Consider the following 26,397-nt stretch of genomic DNA (forward strand, 5'->3'; position numbering starts at 1 on the left):
CAAACAGGCACAATGCAAGAGCCTGTGTGCCAGCTACTGTCAAGCCATTTCAGGGGAATACAAGATAGATATAGATATAGATATATATATATATATATGTGTGTGTGTGTGTGTGTGTGGCACTACTGTATTTGGGGCACTATGTGTATGGCACATTCTGTGAGGTGAATTATCCATTCATGGTCCTGTCACAACTAGGTGCCAAGTAGAAGCCAGGATCCTTCAATGTTACAACTCTAAGGCTACCTACCTCTGCTGTAGACTCTAGAAATCAGTTACAACACATTACTTATGCCACTTTCATACTTTTCAGAAGCCAAGCACAGTAAAATTATGTAGCAGATATATGATGCCAAGGGTGGTATCCACAGAAAAACTGGCACAAAACACTAGAGGCCTGGCTCCTTAGAGCTGTCCATCTCTGACCAAAGGTGCAGATACATGTTAGTTTAAAGAGGTTGTCAGGGTTACAGATATTGATGACCAATCCTCAGGACAGGCCATCAATATCAGATGGGTGGAGGTCTGACACCCTGACACCTCCACTAATCAGCCGTTTCGAACAACTCTGAAGCCTGGAAACTATACTGTGTACAGAGTGGAAGCAGAAGACTCCATACGTTGTGCAGTCCTCAATATCTGTAGCACAGACAACCCCTTTAACCACCTGCCATCTGGGCCATTTACCCCCTTCCTGACCAGGCCAAATTTTGCAAAAATGACATATCTCACTTTGTGGTAATAACTTTGGAACGCCTTTATTTATCCAAGTCATTCAGAGATTGTTTTCTCGTGACACATTGTACTTCATGATTGTCATAAATTTGAGTCAAAATATTTCACCTTTATTTATGAAAAAAAAAAAATATTGACCCAAAAATTGGAAAAATTCGAAATTTTCTAAATTTCAATTTCTCTGCTTTTAAAACAGAAAGTGATACCTCATAAAATATTTATTATTTAACATTCCCCATATGTCTACTTTATGTTGGCATCATTTTGGAAATGTCATTTTATTTTTTTAGGATGTTAGAAGGCTTAGAAGTTTAGAAGCAATTCTTCAAATTTTTAAGAAAATTGCCAAAACCCACTTTTTAAGGACCAGTTCAGGTCTGAAGTCACTTTGTGGGGCCTACATAGTGGATACCCCCATAAATGACCCCATTGTAGAAACTACACCCCTCAAGGTATTCAAAACCGATTTTACAAACTTTGTTAACCCTTTAGGCGTTCCACAAGAATTAAAGGAAAATGGAGATCAAATTTTTAAATTTCACTTTTTTGGCAGATTTCCCATTTTAATCAATTTTTTTCTTTAACACATCGATGGTTAACAGCCAAACAAAACTCAATATTTATTACCCAGATTCTGCAATTTACAGAAACACCCCACATGTGGTCATAAACTGCTGTATGGGCACACGGCAGGGCGCAGAAGAAAAGGAACTCCACATGGTTTTTAGATGCCATGTCCCATTTGAAGCCCCCTGATGCACCCTTATAGTAGAAACTCCCAAGAAGTGACCCCATTTTGGAAACTAGGGGATAAGGTGCCAGTTTTATTAGTACTATTTTTGGGTACATATGATTTTTTGATCATTCATTATAACACTTTATGGGGCAAGGTGACCAAAAAATTGGTTGTTTTAGCACAGTTTCTATTTATTTATTTTTACAGCGTTCACCTGAGGGGTTCAGTCAAGGTGACATTTTTATAGAGCAGATTGTTACGGACGTGGCGATACCTAATATGTATACTTTTTCTCATTTATTAAAGTTTTACACAATAATAGCATTTTTGAAACAAAAAAAATATGTTTTAATGTGTCCATGTTCTGAGAGCTATATTTTTTTTTATTTTTTGAGAGATTTTCTTATGTAGGGGCTCATTTTTTGCGGGATGAGGTGACGGTTTTATTGGTACTATTTTGTGGGACATACGCGTTTTTGATCACTTGGTGTTTGCACCTTTTGTGATGCAAGGTGACAAAAATTGCTTGTTTTGACACAGTTTTTTTTTTTTTTACGTTCACCCGAGGGGTTAGATCATGTGATATTTTTATAGAGCTGGTTTTTACGGACGCGGCAATACCTAATATGTATACTTTTTTTTATTTGTTTCACTTTAACACAATAATAGCATTTTTGAAACCAAAAAAATGATGTTTTAGTGTCTCCATGTTCTAAGAGCTATAGTTTTTTTATTTTTTGAGAGTTTTTCTTATGTAGGGGCTCATTTTTTGTGGGATGAGGTGACTGTTTTATTGGTACCATTTTGTGGGACATATGCGTTTTTGATCACTTGGTGTTCACCCGAGGGGTTAGGTCATGTGATATTTTTATAGAGCTGGTTTTTACGGACGCGGCAATACCAAATATGTCTATTTTATTTTATTTTTTACATTTTTTTTTCATTCCTTACTTGGGGACTTTTTTTTTTTTACATGTGAAACTTTTTTTTATTTTCAACCTTTTATTTTTATTTTTTTTATTTTACACTTTTCGTCCCCCATAAGGTCACACAAGACCTCTGGGGGACATTTACTTCACTTTTTTTTTTTTCACTGTTGATTTCTCCTGTAACTGGGGCTGACATAGTAGCCCCAGTTACAGAAGAAATGCACCCCTAGAGAGGCTGTACAGCAGCAATCCAGCGCTGTACAGCCTCAGAGCAGGGCTGATCGAGGTCTCTGAGAGACCTCACACAGCCCCTGCACTCTCCGGTCACGGCGGTCACATGACCGCCGGGCCGGAACAGGAAGCGCATAGCGCTTCCTTCTCTGCATACACAGCGCTCGTGTACGCAGCGATCCAGAAGGCAGGGACACTTGGGCACTGTCCCTGCCTTCACTCTGGGTTGCCCTGCTGTCACTGACAGCAGGCAACCCGATCAGCAGCTGCACGATTAGCGTGCAGCTGCTATTTCTGAAAGGACGTTTTAAAACGTGCTTTCAGAAATAGAAGTCCACCCATAGGACGTTTATATCCTATGGGCGGACGTAAAGCGGTTAATGGCAAAACAGTGTGTATGAAGGCCTCCCAATAGTACACTGACAGTAGGTGTTAGGGAAAAAATGGACGGGGCATATTGATTTCATTATGCTCACTCGTTTCCTGTACTGGAAGAATAGTCAGTGTCAGAAGTGCCTGGCAGCCGGCTATTTCCCTCAGCTTAAGTATGGCCAGCCTTAAAAGGGCTTCTGTCACCCCCAAAACACATTTTTCATTTTTGGGCTTGTTAAAATCCTTATTGAACGACTATTCCCTATATAGGGCTCTTACCTTTGTCTGTGGCTTCGTTTCAAAAAAAAAAAAATAGATCTTTTAAAATATGCAAATGACTTCACTACCAGCAAGTAGGGAGTCTACTTGCTGGTAGCCGCCGCATCCTCCTTTTAAAAAAACGCCCCCTCGTCCTGTTGATTGACAGGGCCAGCGAGCGCTCTCCTCCTCCGGCTGGCCCTGTCATCATTTCAAATCCCGCGCCCGTCTTCATTCGGGGCAGGCGCTCTGAGAGAAGGACGCTCGCCTCCTCAGCACTCCCTCAGTGCGCCTGCGCCGATGACGTCTTCTCTTTCGGTGACGTCATCGGCGCACTGAGGGAGTGCTGAGGAAGCGAGCGTCCTTCTCTCAGAGCGCCTGCGCCGAATGAAGACAGGCGCGGGATTTGAAATGCTGACAGGGCCAGCCGGAAGAGGAGAGCGCTCGCTGGCCCTGTCAATCAACAGGACGAGGGGCGGTTTTTTGCGGCGGCTACCAGCAAGTAGACTCCCTACTTGCTGGTAGTGAAGTCATTTGCATATTTTAAAAGATCAATTTTTAATGAAACAAAGCCACAGACAAAGGCAAGAGCCCTATATAGGGAATAGTCGTTCAATAAGGATTTTAACCACCTCCGGACCGCCTAACGCAGGATTGCGTTCCGGAGGTGGCAGCGCTGCGCAGAGTCACGCATATACGCGTCATCTCGCGAGACGCGAGATTTCGCTCCAAGCCGGCCCGCGCATGCGCATCGCGGGCCGGCAAAATTCAAAGAACAAGTTCGTCACCAGCCTGCCAGCAACGATCATTGGCTGGCAGGCTGGCGATTTTCAAAAAATCCAATCCAAAGTCATATAACAGATCATATTAGTAAATATGATCTGTTATATGGCTTGTCTGCTCCTGTGCTGGTCCTTTTCGTCGGTTGGATCCAGCACAGGAGCAGACTGAACTGTGAGTACACCAAACACTACACCTTAGCCCCAGATCACCCACCTGCACCCCAATTAACCCTTTGATCACCCCTTTGATCGCCCCTGTCAATCACTAGTGAAAGGAAAAAAAGTGATCAGTGTAAACTGTCACTTTTTTTTTTTCACTAGTATTGGCTGTTAGGTTTTAGGGATAGTTTAGGCCCCTTGGTTAGGTAGTTAGCGTCAGTTAGCGCCCACCCCACCGCACCGCAGTCACTTTTATTCGCTGTTTAGCGTATCGCTAATCAGCATTTGTACTTTTATAGTATCTGTAAGTGATCAAAACTGATCACGGTCAGATCTATAATAGTATTAGTGTCACCTTAGCTCGCCCTCCACCCAAAACGCAGTGTTTGCCCGATCAGGCCTGATCGGTCGCCCACACGTGCGTTCACCCACGCCCGCCCCACCGCAGTGACAAAAAATTATTATTTTTTGATCACTGCACATTCATTTTACACGCACTGCGGCGATAAAAAAATCAGTTTTGATATTTTTTATCAACCGCAGCAGCCTCCGGTACTTCGCTAGCCTCCCCTTTGTAAGACAGGTTTGCTTTTTTTCTTGGGTAGTCTCAGGGAATACCCCTAAATTTAGTAGTCCAAAATGTCAAACAGGGGGTATTCTTCTGAAGAGGCCTACAGGATTCTGACCCAGTCGGATGAGGAGTGGGAACCCTCATCTGACGAATCTAGCGGGTCAGAATATGAACCTGTGGAAAGCAGTGGCTCTCTGACCCAAAGTTCGGACGAGGAGGTGGAGGTCCCTGGCAGCACCAGGCGTACCCGGCCCCATGTCGCTAGACCACAGGTTACGCAGGATCCGCTTCAAGAGCAGCAGAGTGGGGCTGTCGCTGCCGGATCACGTGGTGAGGCATACACCAGCAGCGCAGCCCTTCCTGGACCTAGTACCAGCACTGCCGTACAACCTGGTGAAGTAGCGAGCACCAGAAGGGCAGTTGAAGCTGGTACGGTGGCACGTGCAATAGTTACCCCGTCGCAGCCACCGCAAAGACGGGCCCGTAGAGCCCCTAGAGTCCCTGAGGTGCTGGCAAATCCTGATTGGCAGTCACCAACTTCAGCCGCACCAGTAGTTCCCCCTTTCACCGCCCAGTCTGGAGTTCGGGTTGAGACGGCTCAAATCGGTTCGGCCCTGGGATTTTTTGAGCTGTTCTTGACTGCGGAGCTCTTGGACTTAGTCGTGGCAGAGACCAACCAGTATGCCACACAATTTATAACCGCTAACCCGGGAAGCTATTATGCCCAGCCTTTCCGGTGGAAACCAGTCCAAGTTTCCGAGCTTAAAATTTTTTTGGGCCTTCTCCTCAACATGGGCCTGACAAAAAAGCATGAATTGCGGTCATATTGGTCAACGCACCCAATTCATCACATGCCCATGTTCTCTGCTGCTATGTCCAGGACACGATTTGAGACCATCCTACGTTTTCTGCATTTTAGCGACAATACCACCTCCCGTCCCAGAGGCCACCCTGCTTTTGACCGGCTCCACAAAATTCGGCCCCTCATAGACCATTTCAACCTGAAATTTGCAGATTTGTATACCCCTGAGCAAAACATCTGCGTAGACGAGTCCCTAATACATTTTACCGGGCGCCTTGGCTTCAAACAATACATCCCAAGCAAGCGTGCCCGGTATGGGGTCAAATTGTATAAGCTCTGTGAAAGGGCCACAGGCTATACCCACAAATTTCGGATCTATGAGGGAAAAGATCAGACCCTGGAGCCGGTCGGTTGCCCTGACTACCTGGGGAGCAGTGGGAAGACAGTCTGGGACTTGGTGTCACCCTTATTCGGCAAGGGGTACCATCTTTATGTGGACAATTTCTACACAAGTGTGGCCCTCTTTAGGCATTTGTTTCTAGAACGGATTTGCGCCTGTGGCACCATGCGAACTAGTCGCGTGGGCTTCCCCCAACGGCTTGTAACCACCCGTCTTGCAAGGGGGCAGAGGGCTGCCTTGTGTAACGAAGAACTGCTCGCGGTGAAATGGAGAGACAAGCGTGACGTTTACATGCTCTCCTCCATTCACGCAGACACGACAATCCAAATTGAGCGAGCAACCCGTGTCATTGAAAAGCCCCTCTGTGTCCACGACTATAATGCGCTCATGGGAGGGGTGGACTTCAATGACCAGATGTTGTCTCCGTATTTAGTTTCCCGCAGAACCAGACGCTGGTATAAGAAGGTGTCTGTATATTTAATTCAATTGGCGCTCTACAATAGTTTTGTTCTCTACAGTAAGGCTGGGAGAACAGGATCCTTCCTCAAATTCCAGGAAGAGATCATCGAGAACCTCCTTTACCCAGGAGGTTCCGTGGCCCCATCCACCAGTGTAGTTAGCCGTCTACACGAGCGACATTTCCCCAGTGTCGTTCCTGGTACCTCAACCCAACCGTCACCCCGAAAAAGATGTCGTGTCTGTAGCAGGAGTGGAATAAGGCGTGACACCCGCTATTTCTGTCCTGACTGTGCTGACCACCCTGCCCTATGCTATGGAGAGTGTTTCCGGAAGTACCACACACAGGTACACTTAGCATAGGGATCACATCTCACCAGGACAGGCACACAGGGCTATTAGGGCCCATTCACTCACAGCTGCTGCAAACCTCTCCTTTCACCTGGGATAAAGTGCATAATGTACTTCGCCACATCTTTGGGCGATTTGCGCTTTGCACATTGTCCCATGGGGAAGGAGAGGTTTGTTCTATAAAAGGTAAAAAAAACTAAACAAAAAAAAAAATACCGGTAAGTAAAAAAGTTAAATGTTCAGTTAAAAAAGTTTAAAAAAAGTTTCTATGTTCTGTTCAACAGTTAATAAAGTTATTGCTTTGCGGCCTGGTTTTTTCTTTTTTGTTTTGTTTTTTTTACCTTTCAGGTGGACCAACCGATCGACTAGCTGCAGCACTGATGTGCATTCGGACAGAAGCATTGCGCTGCTGTCAGATTACACGCAAGTCGGTGTATGCGGCGCTGCAAGACGAGATTTCTCCTCTGCAGTAAAAGATACGTTTGCCGAGGCATATGAGCTGAGGAGGTGGCGGTGTTCATATACTTTGGCAAACACTTTGTATATATAAAAAAAAAAATCCCGGCAATGATTTATTCATCCACATCGATTGATGTGAATGGAGAAATCTGGTTTGCCAGGGCATACGAGCTGAAGTGGGTATGGATGTTGGGCGGAGCTCCTATGTCCTGGCAGACGCCTTTCCCCTCCTTTTTCTTTTTTTGGCAGAGATTTTTTCATCCACATTGATCGATGCGAATGAAGAAATCTGTGCCGTTCATTTTTTTCTTTCAGCCCAGAGGCTGAACGGAAAAACAAAATCTCATTACCCGTATGCTCAATATAAGGAGAATAGCAGAAACTCCTAATGCTGGGCATACATGTAATGATTGCGGAGACCCTCAAATGCCAGGGCAGTACAAACACCCCACAAATAACACCATTTTGGAAAGAAGACACCCCAAGGTATTCGCTGAGGGGCATATTGAGTCCATGAAAGATTGAAATTTTTGTCCCAAGTTAGCGGAAAGGGAGACTTTGTGAGAACAAAATCAAAAAAATCAATTTCCGCTAACTTGTGCCAAATTTTTTTTTTTTCAATGAACTCGCCATGCCCCTCATTGAATACCTTGGGGTGTCTTCTTTCCAAAATGGGGTCACATGTGGGGTATTTATACTGCCCTGGCATTTTAGGGGCCCCAAAGCGTGAGAAGAAGTCTGGTATCCAAATGTCTAAAAATGCCCTCCTAAAAGGAATTTGGGCACCTTTGCCCACCTAGGCTGCAAAAAAGTGTCACACATGTGGTATCTCCGTATTCAGCAGAAGTTGGGGAATATGTTTTGGGGTGTCATTTTACATATACCCATGCTGGGTGAGATAAATATCTTGGTCAAATGCCAACTTTGTATAAAAAAAATGGGAAAAGTTGTCTTTTGCCAAGATATTTCTCTCACCCAGCATGGGTATATGTAAAAAGACACCCCAAAACACATTCCCCACCTTCTCCTGAGTACGGAGATACCAGATGTGTGACACTTTTTTGCAGCCTAGGTGGGCAAAGGGGCCCACATTCCAAAGAGCACCTTTCGGATTTCACAGGTCATTTACCTACTTACCAGACATTAGGGCCCCTGGAAAATGCCAGGGCAGTATAACTACCCCACAAGTGACCCCATTTTGGAAAGAAGACACCCCAAGGTATTCCGTGAGGGGCATGGCAAGTTCCTAGAATTTTTTATTTTTTGTCACAAGTTAGTGGAAAATGATGATTTTTTTTTTTTATTTTTTTTTTCATACAAAGTCTCATATTCCACTAACTTGTGACAAAAAATAAAAATTTCCATGAACTCACTATGCCTATCAGCGAATACCTTGGGGTCTCTTCTTTCCAAAATGGGGTCACTTGTGGGGTAGTTATACTGCCCTGGCATTCTAGGGGCCCAAATGTGTGGTAAGGAGTTTGAAATCAAATTCAGTAAAAAATGACCTATGAAATCCAAAAGGTGCTCTTTGGAATGTGGGCCCCTTTGCCCACCTAGGCTGCAAAAAAGTGTCACACATCTGGTATCCCCGTACTCAGGAGAAGTTGAGGAATGTGTTTTGGGGTGTCTTTTTACATATACCCATGCTGGGTGAGATAAATATCTTGGTCAAATGCCAACTTTGTATAAAAAAATGGGAAAAGTTGTCTTTTGCCAAGATATTTCTCTCACCCAGCATGGGTATATGTAAAATGACACCCCAAAACACATTCCCCACCTTCTCCTGAGTACGGAGATACCAGATGTGTGACACTTTTTTGCAGCCTAGGTGGGCAAAGGGGCCCATATTCCAAAGAGCACCTTTCGGATTTGACAGGTCATTTTTTTCAGAATTTGATTTCAAACTCCTTACCACACATTTGGGCCCCTAGAATGCCAGGGCAGTATAACTACCCCACAAGTGACCCCATTTTGGAAAGAAGACACCCCAAGGTATTCCGTGAGGGGCATGGCAAGTTCCTAGAATTTTTTATTTTTTGTCACAAGTTAGTGGAAAATGATGATTTTTTTTTTTTATTTTTTTTTTCATACAAAGTCTCATATTCCACTAACTTGTGACAAAAAATAAAAATTTCCATGAACTCACTATGCCCATCAGCGAATACCTTGGGGTGTCTTCTTTCCAAAATGGGGTCACTTGTGGGGTAGTTATACTGCCCTGGCATTCTAGGGGCCCAAATGTGTGGTAAGGAGTTTGAAATCAAATTCTGAAAAAAATGACCTGTCAAATCCGAAAGGTGCTCTTTGGAATATGGGCCCCTTTGCCCACCTAGGCTGCAAAAAAGTGTCACACATCTGGTATCTCCGTACTCAGGAGAAGGTGGGGAATGTGTTTTGGGGTGTCATTTTACATATACCCATGCTGGGTGAGAGAAATATCTTGGCAAAAGACAACTTTTCCCATTTTTTTATACAAAGTTGGCATTTGACCAAGATATTTATCTCACCCAGCATGGGTATATGTAAAAAGACACCCCAAAACACATTCCTCAACTTCTCCTGAGTACGGGGATACCAGATGTGTGACACTTTTTTGCAGCCTAGGTGGGCAAAGGGGCCCACATTCCAAAGAGCACCTTTTGGATTTCATAGGTCATTTTTTACTGAATTTGATTTCAAACTCCTTACCACACATTTGGGCCCCTAGAATGCCAGGGCAGTATAACTACCCCACAAGTGACCCCATTTTGGAAAGAAGAGACCCCAAGGTATTCGCTGATGGGCATAGTGAGTTCATGGAAGTTTTTATTTTTTGTCACAAGTTAGTGGAATATGAGACTTTATAAGAAAAAAATAAAATAAAAAAAAATCATAATTTTCCACTAACTTGTGACAAAAAATAAAAAATTCTAGGAACTCGCCATGCCCCTCACGGAATACCTTGGGGTGTCTTCTTTCCAAAATGGGGTCACTTGTGGGGTAGTTATACTGCCCTGGCATTCTAGGGGCCCAAATGTGTGGTAAGGAGTTTGAAATCAAATTCTGAAAAAAATGACCTGTCAAATCCGAAAGGTGCTCTTTGGAATATGGGCCCCTTTGCCCACCTAGGCTGCAAAAAAGTGTCACACATCTGGTATCTCCGTACTCAGGAGAAGGTGGGGAATGTGTTTTGGGGTGTCATTTTATATATACCCATGCTGGGTGAGATAAATATCTTGGTGAAATGCCAACTTTGTATAAAAAAATGGGAAAAGTTGTCTTTTGCCAAGATATTTCTCTCACCCAGCATGGGTATATATAAAATGACACCCCAAAACACATTCCCCACCTTCTCCTGAGTACGGAGATACCAGATGTGTGACACTTTTTTGCAGCCTAGGTGGGCAAAGGGGCCCATATTCCAAAGAGCACCTTTCGGATTTGACAGGTCATTTTTTTCAGAATTTGATTTCAAACTCCTTACCACACATTTGGGCCCCTAGAATGCCAGGGCAGTATAACTACCCCACAAGTGACCCCATTTTGGAAAGAAGAGACCCCAAGGTATTTCGTTATGGGCATAGTGAGTTCATAGAAGTTTTTATTTTTTGTCACAAGTTAGTGGAATATGAGACTTTGTAAGAAAAAAAAAAAAAAAAAAAAAAATCATCATTTTCCGCTAACTTGTGACAAAAAATAAAAAGTTCTATGAACTCACTATGCCCATCAGCGAATACCTTAGGGTGTGTACTTTCCGAAATGGGGTCATTTGTGGGGTGTTTGTACTGTCTGGGCATTGCAGAACCTCAGGAAACATGACAGGTGCTCAGAAAGTCAGAGCTGCTTCAAAAAGCGGAAATTCACATTTTTGTACCATAGTTTGTAAACGCTATAACTTTTACCCAAACCATTTTTTTTTTATCAAAGACATGTAGAACTATAAATTTAGAGCAAAATTTCTATATGGATCTCGTTTTTTTTTGCAAAATTTTACAACTGAAAGTGAAAAATGTCATTTTTTTGCAAAAAAATCGTTAAATTTCGATTAATAACAAAAAAAGTAAAAATGTCAGCAGCAATGAAATACCACCAAATGAAAGCTCTATTAGTGAGAAGAAAAGGAGGTAAAATTCATTTGGGTGGTAAGTTGCATGACCGAGCAATAAACAGTGAAAGTAGTGTAGGTCAGAAGTGTAAAAAGTGGCCTGGTCTTTCAGGGTGTTTAAGCACTGGGGGCTGAGGTGGTTAACAAGCCCAAAAATGAAAAATGTGTTTTGGGGGGTGACAGAAGCCCTTTAAGTGCTGTACAAAATTGTACATATCAGCACTTCATTTGAGTGGAAGACATGGACATGGTCTCCAAAGTTGTAAATGTAAAAAACAAAACAAAAAAAAACCACTGTATATGCCAAAGAAATTCCCCCACTAGAGGCTTGCATGATGAAAGAGCTGCTGCGTGTATGGTATGGAGGAGGAACAGAAAAAGTCCCTCACACTATGTATACTGGACACGCACAGACTTTAGTTTTCCTTTCTATTTGGACTGGGATCTCCCAGGTTTACAGTAAACTGTGGGGGAGATTTATCAAACAGGTGTAAAGTAGAACTGGCTTAGTTGCCATAGCCACCAATCAGATTCCACCTTTCATTTTCCAAAGGAGCTGTGAAAATGAAATGTGGAATCTGATTGGTTGCTATGGGCAACTTAAGCCAGTTCTACTTTACACCAGCTTGATAAATCTCCCCCTGTGTGCTTGTTACCAGGCCATCTTACAGTGATGAGATTCCCTGAGAAAGTCCACATACACAGTGACGAGGTAATGCAGAGACCTCCCCAGGCAAGCCCTACTAAAATAATATGGAGAGTAAAGCCCGCCAGCCAATTGCGCCTTTTATATTAGCATTAGAAACTCATTTAGGCAGAATTATTTTTGCCATTTTTAAGGGCCTGTCCACACGGTAGATGTATCCGTTTTCAGCACGGTGTGTGAACAGACACTGCGTCAAGCCAGAGCGGGGGACCGCTCACATTCTGGCCCAAATCAATGGAGTTACGCCGTGAGAGGGTCCTGGCATTCAAAGTGAACAATCGTGGTGGTTTTTGCCATAGCACTCAGAGGATTTTGATAGCAAGATTTTAATACCCTATCACTTCTAAGTAAAACTGTCTAAAGTGATTGCTGCTGTGAGGGGGGGGGGGGAAGAGGGTCTAGTTCTAGGCAGCTAAGTGTAAGGAGATGTCCACCTAATGTGATCCGATTCAGCCTTCCAGTTCTCAGATCTCTCCTTCTCCTACTAATGAAACCACAGACTAAACAGGGTGGATTTTACTTGTCCCTCAACACCCCCCCCCCCCCCTCCAAAAAAGTCTGCTTATTCTCTAGTGGAACTAGTCAGTGGCCACAGCAATGGCCAAGGGCTTTCACACAGGCCAACTTCAGACTGGAACAAGCACCAAATGACCATATATTAAGTGCGGTACAATGCAAACTGTATGGGGGATGAGCAGTCGTTATTTGGCCCCCTTCACGCTGCAAATTGTTGGCAGCACATCCCCTGTTTACATGGGTAAATGAACTTCCAAAAGCGATGTTTTATCATTCGTGGTCTGATCAGTGGAGTGCAGGTCGATGACCAGCTGAAGGAACCTCTGCCAGAACATTTGTATCCAATCAATGTATCCCATGGTAGAAACCCCTCCTGTTTCTGCCGATTGCTGCAGACCCTCTCGAGATTGAGCCCCACTTACAGTGTGACTGCCATTCCATTTGTGTAATGTGTAGGGGCAGCGATACTGACCATTTTTGTAATATACTTTGATGAAATCGTACATTTCTATGAGAAGACTAGCGCTAAAGTGGCCCATTTCGAGCCTTAGCTCTGTCTTCTGTAAAATAAGGCTACTTTCACACTAGCGGCACGGACCTCCGGCAGGCTGTTCCGTCGGGTGAACAGCCTGTCGGAACAGTCCTGCCACTAGTGACCGCGTGCCCCCGGACTGCCGCTCCGTCCCCCCGGAGGAGGCATGGCAGTGCACAGCGAGAGGCTGCCGGAATAAATGTCGGACATGTCGTAGTTTTATCCCGGCAGCCTCTCGCTGTGCGCTGCCATGCCTCCACCGGAACTCCGCCCCTGCTATAGTCAATAGGGACGGAGCGGCAGTCCGGAGGCACACGTTCACTAGCGGCAGGATGGATCCGACAGGCTGTTCACCCCGACGGAACAGCCTGCCGGAGGTCCGTGCCGCTAGCGTGAAAGTACCCTTATGTAACAGAAGACAGAGTTAAGGCTCGAAATGGGCCACTTTAGGGCTATTCTTCTCATAGAAATGTATGATTTCAGTAATTAAAGTAGATTACAAAAATGGTCAGTATCGCTGCCCCTATACATTACACAAATGGAATGGCAGTTACTGCGGACAAACACATGCCATGGCCTCCAGCGGGGACCATAGCGCTAACAGAAACCCAGGAACAGCAGCATTTGGTATGGGAACAGTTTCTAGAAAGCTGTGCATATTTATAGAACACATACGCTATGTAGGGCATATAGTCAGCAGTACAGAACATACTCCATCTGCATGACGGACCCACAATAGATGGCAGCTGTAAGGACGCAATGCCAATTACAGGAGCCGAACCAAACACAGACACGACTGTGTGCATGAAGCCTTAGGGCTCATGCACCGGATTGTATTTTTTTGTCCGCATCCAGGTCAGATGCAGACTCATTCACTTCAATGGGGCCACAAAAGTTGTAGAAAGCACACCCGCATAGAGAGCAGGACGTTCCGCAAAATGCGCAACACACACACACACACAATCTGTGTTTTGCGGGTCCACAATTTCATTTGAATGGGGCTGAGCTGCTCCAAGGCTACGTGACCGATGGACATGGTGACACTGGCCTAGGAAAAGCTGTGGGAAGGCCGCGGTGCTACTGCGAGTACCCAAGCCTTCTCAAACTGATCGGCAGAGGTGTCGGACCCCCACCGATCAGATACTGATGATCAATCCAGAGGATGTGTCATCAGTATTTAAAGGGGTTGTACAGGATATGATAAACATGACTGCTTTCTTCCACATAAAGCGACTCACCTGATCACTTGTTGGGAGTGGCATTGCTGCTCAGCTCCATTACCATGAATAGGGCTCAGCTGCAGTACCAGCCCCAGCCTGTGAATAGGTGTGGCACTGTTTGATGAAAAAAAACAGCAGAAAACCCCTTTAATGATCTGGTATTACACACATCCACTACTATCTATTCAAATATATCAGAAGAAAGTGATCAGGCCTGGCATGAAGTAGGCACAGGCACCCAATTGTTTATAGTGTGTAGAACTGTGGTGTATGCCCCTATATACTGCTATCACATCACTCCAATGCGGGGGACAGAATTCCTAGGATGCCCCCTGGACATACCACTACAGTCATCTATGGCACAGCAGATGACTGGCACCAGGGCACAGCTATAGAACGGCGGGAGAGCCTTTGGGAGCCCCCTGCCCCTCCCTTTTGGGCGGGCGGGGAGCCCCCTGTGTATAGGGGTCAATGAGCCTCTCACCTCTCCAAGGCTACCTGCTGGGTGCGGGCGCAGGACTCAGATCACGTAGCCCTTGGTGCTCCCACCTCTGCCCATCCTATTCAGTCCAGTATACGGCTGCCCCCTCCAGGACGGCCAGGTGCGGCACTGCTGCTGCCCCGCAGCCCAGGTACATAGCAGGGGCTTGGTCGTAGGCGGGAGCTCATCAGACACAGCCGGGAGCGCTGCACACAAGCCCGGGGACCTTTTTGTTTACTGCCGTTGTAAGACTATGGGTGTTTGAAAGACAGGGCAGCGCCTCCGTGGTGACGTCCGAGGGGGCGGGCCCTGGGAGAACGTCACTGTATTGTACTGAAGCTTCCCGGAAGCTGGCTCCCTTTCTCACTCCGTCTACGTCCACCAAACGTCCCCAACTGCACCCCTAGGGGTGGAGCTGTGGTCCTGCATCCTTTATTACATCACTGGACTAATGAGGGGTCATCATGTCCAATAATTCAGAACGTGTATACTAGAATACCAAGGCAGGCAGCTGCTGCCACACAGTGACTAAAGATAATCATAGACAGGGGGATCATTTATCAAACTGATGTAAAGTAGAACTGCCTTAGTTATCCCTAACAACCAATCAGATTCCTCCTTTCTTTTTTCACAGCTCCTTTGGAAAATGAAAGGTGGAATCTAATTGGTTGCTAGGAGAAATTAAACCAGTTCTACAGTTCTCCCCCACTAGGTGTTTCAGTTTTTTTCTGCTATGACTCACTAAAACAATTTAGCCCAGCAGGTGTGATTAGGTCACTACATCGCGCCTGCTGCTGGGGAATGATCCTGGCCTGTGCGCTGCTCCTACATAGCCCAGCAGGTGTGATTAGGTCACCACATCGCGCCTGCTGCTGGGGAATGATCCTGGCCTGAGTACTCCTCCTACATAGCCCAGCAGGTGTGATTAGGTCACCACATCGCGCCTGCTGCTGGGGAATGATCCTGGCCTGTGCGCTGCTCCTACATAGCCCAGCAGGTGTGATTAGGTCACCACATCGCGCCTGCTGCTGGTGAATGATCCCTGCCCTGTGCGCTCCTCCTACATAGCCCAGCAGGTGTGATTAGGTTACCACATCGCGCCTGCTGCTGGGGAATGATCCTGGCCTGTGCGCTGCTCCTACATAGCCCAGCAGGTGTGATTAGGTCACCATATCGCGCCTGCTGCTGGGGAATGATCCCTGGCCTGTGCGCTGCTCCTACATAGCCCAGCAGGTGTGATTAGGTCACCATATCGCGCCTGCTGCTGGGGAATGATCCCTGGCCTGTGCGCTGCTCCTACATAGCCCAGCAGGTGTGATTAGGTCACCATATCGCGCCTGCTGCTGGGGAATGATCCCTGGCCTGTGCGCTGCTCCTACATAGCCCAGCAGGTGTGATTAGGTCACCATATCGCGCCTGCTGCTGGGGAATGATCCCTGGCCTGTGCGCTGCTCCTACATAGCCCAGCAGGTGTGATTAGGTCACCATATCGCGCCTGCTGCTGGGGAATGATCCCTGGCCTGTGCGCTGCTCCTACATAGCCCAGCAGGTGTGATTAGGTCACCATATCGCGCCTGCTGCTGGGGAATGATCCTGGCCTGTGCGCTGCTCCTACATAGCCCAGCAGGTGTGATTAGGTCACCATATCGCGCCTGCTGCTGGGGAATGATCCCTGGCCTGTGCGCTGCTCCTACATAGCCCAGCAGGTGTGATTAGGTCACCACATCGCGCCTGCTGCTGGGGAATGATCCCTGGCCTGTGCGCTGCTCCTACATAGCCCAGCAGGTGTGATTAGGTCACCATATCGTGCCTGCTGCTGGGGAATGATCCCTGGCCTGTGCGTTGCTCCTACATAGCCCAGCAGGTGTGATTAGGTCACCACATCGTGCCTGCTCCTGGTGAATGATCCTGGCCTGAGCGTTCCTCCTACATAGCCCAGCAGGTGTGATTAGGTGATTACATCGTGCCTGCTGCTGGTGAATGATCCCTGGCCTGTGCGTTGCTCCTACATAGCCCAGCAGGTGTGATTAGGTCACCACATCGCGCCTGCTGCTGGTGAATGATCCTGGCCTGTGCGCTGCTCCTACATAGTCTAGCAGGTGTGATTAGGTCACCACATCGCGCCTGCTGCTGGGGAATGATCCTGGCCTGAGCGCTTGTCCTACATAGCCCAGCAGGTGTGATTAGGTCACCACATCGCGCCTGCTGCTAGTGAATGATCCTGGCCTGAGTACTCCTCCTACATAGCCCAGCAGGTGTGATTAGGTCACCACATCGCGCCTGCTGCTGGGGAATGATCCTGGCCTGTGCGCTGCTCCTACATAGCCCAGCAGGTGTGATTAGGTCACCACATCGCGCCTGCTGCTGGGGAATGATCCTGGCCTGTGCGCTGCTCCTACATAGCCCAGCAGGTGTGATTAGGTCACCACATCGCGCCTGCTGCTGGTGAATGATCCTGGCCTGTGCGCTGCTCCTACATAGCCCAGCAGGTGTGATTAGGTCACCACATCGCACCTGCTGCTGGGGAATGATCCTGGCCTGTGCGCTCCTCCTACATAGCCCAGCAGGTGTGATTAGGTCACCGCATTGCGTCTGCTTCTGGGGAATGATCCCTGGCCTGACCGCTCCTCCTACATAGCCCAGTATGGGGCGGGGCTTAGGGGGTGCTAGTCGGCACTGACTAATTCACGCGCATAACAAAACACAAGGTGCATATTTAAATATATAACACTATACACTCACCTAAAGAATTATTAGGAACACCTGTTCTATTTCTCATTAATGCAATTATCTAGTCAACCAATCACATGGCAGTTGCTTCAATGCATTTAGGGGTGTGGTCCTGGTCAAGACAATCTCCTGAACTCGCAACTGAATGTCAGAATGGGAAAGAAAGGTGATTTAAGCAATTTTGAGCGTGGCATGGTTGTTGGTGCCAGACGGGCCGGTCTGAGTATTTCACAATCTGCTCAGTTACTGGGATTTTCACGCACAACCATTTCTAGAGTTTACAAAGAATGGTGTGAAAAGGGAAAAACATCCAGTATGCGGCAGTCCTGTGGGCAAAAATGCCTTGTGGATGCTAGAGGTCAGAGGAGAATGGGCCGACTGATTCAAGCTGATAGAAGAGAAACGTTGACTGAAATAACCACTCGTTACAACCGAGGTATGCAGCAAAGAATTTGTGAAGCCACAACACGCACAACCTTGAGGCGGATGGGCTACAACAGCAGAAGACCCCACCGGGTACCACTCATCTCCACTACAAATAGGAAAAAGAGGCTACAATTTGCACGAGCTCACCAAAATTGGACTGTTGAAGACTGGAAAAATGTTGCCTGGTCTGATGAGTCTCGATTTCTGTTGAGACATTCAAATGGTAGAGTCCGAATTTGGCGTAAACAGAATGAGAACATGTATCCATCCTTTGATGGCTACTTCCAGCAGGATAATGCACCACGTCACAAAGCTCGAATCATTTCAAATTGGTTTCTTGAACATGACAATGAGTTCACTGTACTAAAATGTCCCCCACAGTCACCAGATCTCAACCCAATAGAGCATCTTTGGGATGTGGTGGAACGGGAGCTTCGTGCCCTGGATGTGCATCCCTCAAATCTCCATCAACTGCAAGATGCTATCCTATCAATATGGGCCAACATTTCTAAAGAATGCTATCAGCACCTTGTTGAATCAATGCCACATAGAATTAAGGCAGTTCTGAAGGCAAAAGGGGGTCCAACACCGTATTAGTAGGGTGTTCCTAATAATTCTTTAGGTGAGTGTATAACGACTATATAAACTGACTAGGGTCTCTACTGCACCTGGTCTCTGCTGCACTGTACCGTATTTTTTGCCCTATAAGATGCACCTAGGTTTTAGAGTAGAACAATAAGAAAAAATATTTTTCATTACACCTCAGGTCAGACCAGCAATCAGACCCCAGATCAGACCCCCAATGCCTCAGATCAACCCCCCAACCTTTAGCCATCTATCAGCCCCCATGTCAGCCATCAGCCCCTTATGTCAGCCATCAGCCCCCCATGTCAGCCCTTATATCAGCCATCAGCCCTTATATTAGCCATCAGCCCCTTATATCAGCCATCAGCCCCTTATGTCAGCCATCAGCCCTTATATCAGCCATCAGCCCTTATATTAGCCATCAGCCCCTTATGTCAGCCATCAGCCCCTTATGTCAGCCATCAACCATATGTGAGCCATCAACCATATGTGAGCCATCAGCCCTTATGTCAGCCCCCAGGAAAAAAAACAACTTACCTCTCCTGCTCCTGGTCACCATAGCGATCCTCTTCATCATGCTGTTGGCTGTGTATCGCGGCGCACAGTGTGAGGTCAGAGAGCGACCTCACGCTGTGCGCAGCCCTGCACATCCGATAGCCGAGCCGAGGACCAGGAAGCGGTGAGTACAGATCCTTCACCGCTAGGTCCTCCTATACTAATGAAGCGCTTCCATAATAGAAGCGCTTCATTAGTACCGCGTTAAAGACTGCGATTGGGGACCGCTGCCTTAGTACACCCCTCGTTCTTCACAGTCCCTCTGATAGTGAGGATAGACTTTCCCAAGGGGCATACAAGGTGCTACCTCCAAGGGGGGTTGGGACACGAGGGAATCGGGACCTGGGAGTGGACCCACTGGGATGCCAGCAGCAGGAGCACAGACCACAGCTAAGAACCCGCTGCCGCACCTGTCAGCATGGCGTGCCGCAGCGGCAGGGAGTGAGAAAGCCCGGGGACAGAATCTCAGGCACGGGACACCGGGTTAACAGAAATTATGACATACATCATAGCCAGCCATTGCAATTGTTTTGTATTATGTACGTATACCCCTTTTCATATGTACAGCGCCATGGAATGAATGGTGCTTCAACAATGAATAATAATAATCCCAGGGCCGCGGGATAGCCACGGAATAGTGTTGATTGCGTATAATCTAATCGCAAATTTTTATCGTGAATATCGGCATTCGAGAATTCATGAAGATCTAGAATATAGTGTTACTGTAGATCTTCGTAATCAAGAAAATTCTAGATTTTTTTTCACCAGTACCCATGATCCCTCACTGCTTCTTGTCTTCTTTGTCTGACTTTAGTAGCACCTGACCAAATTACACAGCAGATCCACAAGCTTTTCAAAACACTATTCACATCCACAGCTTTTCAGGGCAATTGAAGCAAATTTGGTTCAAGTCGAATATGCTTCAATTGCAGCAGATCCTTTAAATCTCATAATTTGCAAAGTGAGGCCTCTATAGATTGGACTTCTTTCTAGCTCATCCCTCATATGTAAATGTATCCTCCACTTAAATTCTAGGAATAGCAGAATTTTGCCCAGGGTACCACACTTTCTCTACCAGCTTGCCTTCTGATGCAACCTGATCTCATTCACCGATAAGTAACATATACTCATCCACATGATGTAAAAGAAAGCTTGATTTATCAGACCAGGCTGCTTTCTTCCATTGCTCCATAGTCCAGTTCTGATGATTACATATAGGTACATGAAGGAATAGATACCAGTGCCAAATAGTTTAGTAGACAATACAGAGGAGAGCACTCAACTCACCATTGAATCTGCATCACCTTCAGCATTGCTATACCACCAACTTTGCAACATCGTCAGTTCGACTATACCACCAACTTTGTATCATCTTCAGTACTGCTACAACTCCGGTCCTGCTATGTCTCCACTTCTGCTACATCTGACGTTCTGCTATACTATCTGCTCTACAGCATCATAGGCTCTGTTACACTACCAGTTCTGTTGGATCTACAGTTTTGCCACATCATCTTTTCTGCTATGCCACCAGCTTAGCTACATTATTCTCCAGGATCAACTTCCCAACCCTGCTGCATCTGTCCATCTGCCCTCTTGCATTAGTGAATTTTGCTACAGTTAACCTGTTCTTCCCAACCATAGACTAGTGAATCCACCTCACCAGTTGCAAATATAATAACCTGCTAGTGTTTTCATGTTGTGACTAGTGTTGATCGTGAATATTCAAATCGCGAATAGTTATCGCGAATTTTCGAATTGCCGATTTTTGCAATCCAGAAAATAATGACTGGAGATCACCAATTCTAGAATTTACGAATTTATGGCAAATATTAGGCCAAAAATTCGAGATATATCGCGAATACGAATATTGCCTACACTGTTCATCACTACCACGGATATCCGGGACTTTGGGATGGTTGGGAGGTATAGTGAAGTTCCTATCAAACCTTGCCTGCCAACCAGAATTGACAAGTACAATTCGAAACTCTAAAAATTAGAATATTGTGCAAAGTTCATTTATTTCAGTAATGCAACTTAAAAGGTGAAACTAATATATGAGATAGACTCATTACAGGCATAGCGAGATATTTCAAGCCTTTATTTGTTATAATTTGGATGATTATGGCTTACAGTTTATAAATTATGAAACCACAAAGTCTCAATTTTGAGGTATCCTTTGCTCAGGGGGTATGGATTACCGTAATTAGTTGACTAGAGTGTGACACTTTAAGCCTAGAATATTGAACATTTTCACAAAATTCAAATTTTAAGCTGCATTCATGCAATTCCTTTTAATTTGCATTACTGAAATAAATGGACTTTTGAACAATATAAAAAAAATTAGAGTTTCACCTGTATGTTTATAGGGTGAACGTGGTGATCTGCTGACATTTCAATTTCATCTTATTCTTACCCTCAAGCTGCACTACCAACTAGTGTTGGTAACATAGTTACATAGTTAATACGGTTGAAAAAAGAAAAACGTCCATCAAGTGGGGACGCGAATCCCAGAAGGAAGCGAGACTCAGATTTCTACATGTTTTCATAAGCATTTATGTTTTTTACTTTTAATAATTCATCTAAAACTGTCCACTGTTCCTGCTGTGACCATGTCCTGCGGAAGTCTATTCCACAGATTCACGGTTCTTACAGTAAAGAAGCTTTGACACTTCTAGAGACTGAACTTTTTCTTCTCCAGTCGGAGGCAGTGCCCCTTTGTCTTTTGAGCACATTTTACATGGAACAGTTTTTCACCGTATTTTTTGTATGGCCCATTTATATACTTGTACAGGTTAATCATGTTCCCCTTTAGACGTCTCTTCTCAAGACTAAATAAATTCAATTATTTTAATCTTTCTTCATAACTAAGACCCTCCATGCCCCTTATCAGTTTAGTCGCTCTCCTCTGTACTTTTTCCAGCTGCAGTGCATCCTTTCTATGGACTGGTGCCCAGAACTGAACTGCATATTCCAGATGAGGCCGCACCAACGCTTTGGAAAGTGGTAATATTACATCCCTGGCCCGCGAGTCCATGCCTCGTTTAATGCATGACAATATCCTGGTGGCCCTAGAAGCAGCTGATTGACATTGTATGCTGTAATTTAATCTACCATCCACAAGGACACCCAAATCCTTCTCTATAAGTGACTCTCCCAGTGCTACATCACCTAGGACATATGAAGCACAGAGATTATTACTACCAAGATGCATAACTTTACATTTGTCCACATTGAACCTCATTTGCCAAGTTGATGCCCAATCACTCAATGTGTTCAAGTCAGCTTGTAGTTTGTGGACCTCTTCCATAGACCGTACAGTTCTACACAGCTTAGTGTCATCTGCAAAAATAGAAATGGTGCTATTAATCCCGTCCTCGATATCATTAATAAATATATTAAATAATAAAGGGCCCAGCACTGAACCTTGGGGTACACCACATAAAACCTGGGACCATTCTGAATAGGAATCATTGACCACAACTCTCTGGATACGGTCCTGCAGCCAGTTTTCAATCCACTTACAAATTATACTTTCCAAGCCTATAGACCTTACTTTACTTATTAAGCGTCTATGAGGGACAGTATCAAAAGCCTTTGCAAAATCCAGAAACACTACATCCACAGCCGCCCCTCTGTCCAGGCTACTACTCACCTCCTCATAAAAACAAATCAGGTTAGTCTGACAACTTCTGTACTTGATTTTTATCACCAAATCGTGGTTTCTGAATTTCAGAACTGGCACCAAATCTAAGTAGGGGGTTGCTGTGGGGTGATAAGGCAGCTAAAGGGGCATCTGCTGAGGGCTCACCAATGGCTGATACACTGCTCTGAAGTCATCTGTGACCGTCATACTGTTAGGGGGGCATCTGGTCGTACCGATGAAGAAAAACCTGGAGTCTAAATGGACAGAGAAGAGCTACACTTGACGGGAGCTAGGGTAGTTTTCAAAAAATAACAGTCCAACATCATTAATCTGATAAATCACTGTTTTTGTTATAAATTATATTTCTACATAGCAAATAATTTACTTGCACATGTGGTAGAGTAGTAGGAAAAACCAGACCCAACAATTAGTGCCTGCATGCTGCTCATTTTGAGTAATTGAATCACTAATTGAAAAGGGCGTGCTCAAAATAATAGCAGTGAGGAATTAAATTGGTGAAGTCATTTATTCTGTGGAATAACAGGTGTTAAAGTGGTTATTAAACTTTTTGTAACTGATGATCTATCCTCTGGATAAGTCATAAAAATCTGATTGATGGGGGTCCAACTCCGGGCACCCACGCCACTGACATCACTTTCACTTGAATGGGGCTGAGCTGCACCTAGGCCACATGACCGATGGTCGTGACTCGTGACAAGAAGGATGCGGCGCTCACAGTGTCACGAACCAGCAGGTGTGAACCCGCTGTCCCATGTGTCCCATCTAAGGACGTTGTCTAAGTGAACCCCTCGATTCTTCACAGTACCCCTGATGGTGGGGATGGACTTTCCCGAGGGGAACACTAGGTCGCTACCTCTTGAGGAGGGTAGGCACATGAGGCAGCTGGTTCAGGTGGACCAGGAGATACCTGAGTAGGTACCAGAAGTACAAGCGTAGTGAGGCAGGCGGAGTCGTTACCTGGAGCAACAGTGCAGGACCGAAGGATGAGGCAGAGGCGTAGTCAGACAGGCAAAAGGTCAGGGCAGGCGGCACAGGTACAGGTCAGGCAATCCGGTTCGGCAACAGGAGAGTCAAAGCAAGCAGGCAGGGATCAGATGGCTAGCAGAATCCAGGAACAAAGTATAAGTCAGGAACACACGTGAGTATCAGGAACTTAGCAAACACAAGGACTTGACACTGAGGCATCTGGGAAGGGGGCTGAGCCACTTAAATATATGCAGGAGAACCAGGGTTGGTCAGCAAAGTCACATGACCCAACCCATACAGCCGAGAAAGTGACACGCGCGGCCCCTAGGGGAGTGTAGCAAGAAACCAGCAGCAAGCATGCTGTCGCCAGGGCTGAGGGGAAACTGTGGAGTGGAATCCTCAGAACCACAGCACCTACACCGAGGACTGCAGTGGTGGACGGAAAGGATCACCGCTGAGCATGGCGCCCAGGACCACGGCAGTAAGCGGGGGAACAGCATCGCACAGCAGCCGCTGTTACACACAATAGTGTCTGGGCTTCTCAAACAGCTGAGTAGCTAGGATTCTGGGTGTTGGACCTCCACCTATCAGATGCTGATGACCTATCAAGAGGATAGGTTATTAGTTACAAAGAGTCAGATAACCCCTAAGTTGGCCCTTATTTAAAGGGATTCTGTCATGAGATTTGAGCCCTATAAGCTAAACATATGGCCAGGTCCGTACTAATAACATGAATCCTAAACTGCCCTTATTAAACCTGCTTGTGGCTCTATTAGCCCAAAAAACTGGTTTTTATAAGTTGTCACTTACCTACCTAAGGTGCCCAAGGGGTTTTACGTTAACCCAGGGTGCCCGCCCGCCCGCCTGATGCGCATGCGCACTTCGCTCAACGAAGCCGCTGCCAGGAGTCCGCGGCGCATCAGGCTGAGCCTAGTGCGCAGGTGCCGGATCTAGCAGAGGGACGGGAGGATTGCGGAGGCGGGGCTAAGGTGAGGAAGGCGGCGCTGGGCACCAGACGGCGAGGGCTGCGGGCGGGCACCCTGGGTTAACGTAAACCCCCTTGGGCACCTTAGGTAGGTGAGTGACAGCTTATAAAAAACAGTTTTTTGGGCTAATAGTGCCACAAGCAGGTTTAATAAGGGCAGTTTAGGATTCATGTTATTAGTACGGACCTGGCCATATGTTTAGCTTATAGGGCTCAAATCTCATGACAGAATCCCTTTAAGGAAGGAGGATGACAAATGTTGCACATGTTGGTTATTTCCTTCTGAAATCACAAACATTGTTCTGATAAAGAACATACTTTGATTAACCTCCTACATGTACGGCGCTGGTGGCCATCACTTAAGGACCAGCGCTGTACATGTACGGTGCTCTGATCGGGCTGGCACAGGAGCTGTGCACGCCCGATCATCGGCACGGACCTGACAGTCACTGACAGCCGGGTTCCTGCTGCATACGCCGGCATCAGTGAAAACACTGATGCCGACGCATTAACCTTTGCACTGCCGCGGTCACGCGGGATCCTGCCGTGTGTGGGGTGTCCATCGGGTTCCCGCGCTGCTGTGACGGGGACCCGATGGCAGGAAAGGCAGTTTGATGCCTTCCTTAGGCATCGTGGCTGCCTTCTGTGAGAGCCTGTGAGATCCAGCCCCCTGGATCTCACAGGCAGGAAGCTGTAAGTGTATTACATTGAGTAATACACTAACAGCCAATGCATTACAATACAGAAGTATTGTAATGCATTGTAGAGGGGATCAGACCCCCAGAAGTTGAAGTTCCAGAGTGGGACAAAAAATAAAGTGAAAAAAGAAGTAAAAAAATTAATGTTTACAAATAAATTTAAAAGTTTCAAGTAAAAAAAGTGTCCTTTTCCCTAAATAAAGTAATAAAAAAAAATAAAAAATAGGGAAAAAAAGAAAAGTAGACATATTAGGTACCGCTGCTTCCGTATTGACCGGCTCTATAAAAATATCACATGACCTAACCCCTCAGATGAACACCGTCAAAAAAATCTAATAAAAACTGTGGTAAAAAAAAACATTTTTTTGTCACCTTACATCACTAAAAAATGCAACACCAAGCGATCAAAGAGGCGTATGCCCCCCAAAATAGTACCAATCTAACGGTCACCTCATCCCGCAAAAAATGAGACCCTACCTAAGACAATCGCCCCCCCCCCCAAAAAAAAATAAAAAATGGCTCTCAGAATATGGCTCTCAAAAATGCTGATATTGTGTAAAACTTAAATAAATGAACAAAGCATACATATTAGGTATCGCCGCGTCCGTAAGAACCTGCTGTATAAAAATATCACATGAACTAACCCCTCAGGTTAACACCGCAAAAAAAATTAATCTGTCTAAAAAAAGCCATTTTTTGTCACCTTACATCACAAAAAGTGTAATGCCAAGCGATCAAAAAGTCATACACACCCCAAAATCGTACCAATCAAACAGTCATCTCATTCAGCAAAAAATGAGACTCTACCTAAGACCATTGCCCAAAAAATGTTTAAAACTATGGCTCTCAGAATAAGAATATGTGTATAAGGCCTCATGCACACGACAGTTGTTTTTATCGGTCCGCAAAATGGGGTTCTGTTATTCCGTGATCCGTTTCCGTTTTTGTTTCCGTGTGTCTCCCTTTATTTTTGGAGGACCACCAGACATAAAGGAAAGTAAAAAA

This window comes from Bufo bufo, chromosome 1 (genome assembly GCF_905171765.1).
Source record: "Bufo bufo chromosome 1, aBufBuf1.1, whole genome shotgun sequence".
In the NCBI taxonomy this organism is placed as follows: domain Eukaryota; kingdom Metazoa; phylum Chordata; class Amphibia; order Anura; family Bufonidae; genus Bufo; species Bufo bufo.